Here is a 3,139-nt window from a genome sequence, read left to right on the forward strand (position 1 = left end):
TCTTAATTAATTTCACAAAACCCCAAAAATCTTAGGGCTTGGTCATGAGTAATGTTATTATCTTATAATTACTAGTTTTTCGTCAGTTTAAACTTCAAAACAACTTCGTTTCTTGATTTTAACCCGAATTTCAAAGATTTTACCCGATAAAGCTCAAAAATAATTTTTTTTATTTAAATCTCATTTTTTACTCGATTTAACTTGGGTTTTCAACTGTAGATTCCTAAAACTATGGAGAACATTTTTTTGAAATAAAGTTTCGATTTTGCCCTTCTTTTTTGAAAATCCATTTCGAGGGTCCGTTTTGACCCCGAACCAAAAGTAGTCAATATAGATGTCGTTGATTTTGTGACGCATAGATTTCATATTTAATGCTTTTAGTGGAGTTCGGGATCATTCGTGAAAAGTAAGGTAGCAGGTTCAAGTGTAGCAGATCGATTTCTGCTTTTGAGGTAGGTTATAGCTTAACTCTTTTAGACTAAGCTGGATAGTAAATGATGGTACAAAATGTATGTTAAGGGTGGGAACTAATCATGAAAAATAGTTATCTATGTGTTGTGTCCGTGTAAGGGCCTATATGTGATGTAATTATCGAAATTGAGTTATTATGTAATATGTGTGACCATGTGGGGTCCTATGTGATATTAATAGCCTTGAATACATGTGGATAATTGTATTGTGTTAGTAAGATGCTTAATATGGTACCATTGGTGCATTATGATTATATTCATACTTTATTTGTCATATGAGGCATATGAAAATTCGTGGATGAAAATAAAATAATGAGTGAATATTGGCTCACATGGTTGTGAAAATATATCATTGTGGTTGGTTGTGAAAATACTCATTGTAATTGGTTGTGAGAATTACATCCTCATGTCATACTAATTCATGAAATATTGGTACCACTGTGGCAACATCTGAGAAACACTGGCAACACCTTTTTAAAACCCTCCCCGGGGGATGTGTCGGGGAGCAGATATTGTAACACCTTATAATACCCTTTCCAAGGGATGTGCCGGAAAGGAGATATGAGATATGTGGATTGTATATGGGTTGACGAACCCCCTATGGGTCCTACATTGGAAAGATTTAGCTTTGTAGGTGTATACGGGGATTGTGCGATGATTTTGGAGGTTGTGCGATGACCTCGTACATCGTCATCATTATCATATACATTGCACTAACTTTATTGTGTTTATGTTGTGTTGTATTGCCTTAATTACTTGTCATCTATGTATTTGTCTTATCTTCCTTTACTTGTATTTGATGATCTTGTATCTACATGTTCTCTTTTGTTCTATGTATATATGACATAATGTATACTTGTATTCTATATCTTGGTGTGTTGTTGTAATATATGTGCGATATATTAAAACTGTTAGTGCAAGCGGTATGGGCTACCATTGTAGGATATTTTATGATTGCAGGTGACGTGCCCTTAGTGTATATTTGTATGCTTTATTTACTAATTTGCTTGGTCGGCCTATGATACCTACTTAGTATAAGTGGACTGTACCCATACCTACTGTGCCCTTTCGGTGCAGGTCCTAGCTCGAGTGCGCCTCAACTTGCTTGACTCAGGCGATTGTTCGAGCTTCCAAGGTAGCGGTTTGACATTTATGCGTCCGAAGTTCACCTCTATCTTTTTATAGTAGTTATGTCTTTATTAGAATTCGGAGACATTTATTATTCTTTTGTGGTTATTTTTCTAATGTATTTGATTCTTGGATTGTATTAATAATTCTTATACTATTAACACCTGGTTTTGGGCATGATTGGTATTTTTGATAAGTTCTTTCTGCATTGTTATGAATACTTATATGGTTCGGCTTCGTTCTAGAAGCCATATCTTGGGATATTTTTATCTTTTTTCTTTTTATATCAGTTTGAGTGATAGGCTTACTTGTCAAGGTATGCCACGGCAAGTGCCATCATGACCCTCATTTTTGGCTAGTGACAGAATTAACTATGTTTTGATATAGTTTTACGATGAAAAATGATCATCCTTTTATAGATTGGGATCCAAGTAACAAAACTTGGCCTCTAGGCACAAAATAAGAAAAAAATAAATACAAAATTTGTCCTCGACAAATTTTTCTTGCTCTCCAGGTTTACTTCCAAGACAAGTAAATTTGCACCTAAAGTTTTCTTCCACGTTTATTTGAACCCACAAAGAAACCAAACCAACCTATTAAATCTCCACCTTAATTTGTGTTCTGAGCATACATATGAACAATTTTGGCCAAAAATTCAAAAGTTATTAGGCAATCTCGTTGTAACAAACAAGAAGAATCAAACCTTTGTTGAACATACTAGCTCCACCTAGCAGTTCCAGAGTTCCTTCAGTTAATGTGTACCTCCACTAAGTCCTTGCACTGTGCAAACTTGGTGAGCGAGACTATCTTGGTCAACATGTCTATAGTGTTATCGGTTTTTTTAACCTTCACAATCTTGATAGTTCTCTCTTCAACAACATCTCAAATAAAATAGAATCCGGCATCAATATGTTTGGTGCGCTCATGAAATGTTTAATTTTTAATCAAATGAATAACACTTTGACTATCACATCTTAGAGTTGACTCTAGTTGAACCAAACCCAATTCTATCACCAAACCTTTCAACTAGATAGTTTCTTTCATTACCTCTATTGCTATCATATATTCTTCCTCTGTTATAAACAAAACAACAATCGACTATAAAGTTGATTCAAACTAACAACACTACCAACGAGAGTAAAGATGTATCTAGTGGACCTCCTTCTATCAAGATCTCCTACGTAGTTAGAATCCACATAATTAAGAATTGAAATACCTTTACTTTATTGAAAGGTTAGTCCTATATCAGAAGATCCTTTAAGATATCTCAATATCCGCTTGATCACTTTCCAATGCATCTTCCTGGGTTGTCCATATACTTGCTTACCACACTTATAGATTGAGAAATATCTGGATGTGTGTACACCGTAACATACATAATGCTACCAATTGCACTAGTATAAGAAACTTTTGACATATTCTTCACCTCATCCTAAGACTGAGTCATTTGTAACTTTAAAAGTTTAAAATAAAGAGATAAAAGTGTACTTTTAGGCTTTCTCATATATATATATATATATATATATATATATATATATATA

Source organism: Capsicum annuum, chromosome 7, assembly GCF_002878395.1.
Source record: "Capsicum annuum cultivar UCD-10X-F1 chromosome 7, UCD10Xv1.1, whole genome shotgun sequence".
NCBI lineage: Eukaryota > Viridiplantae > Streptophyta > Magnoliopsida > Solanales > Solanaceae > Capsicum > Capsicum annuum.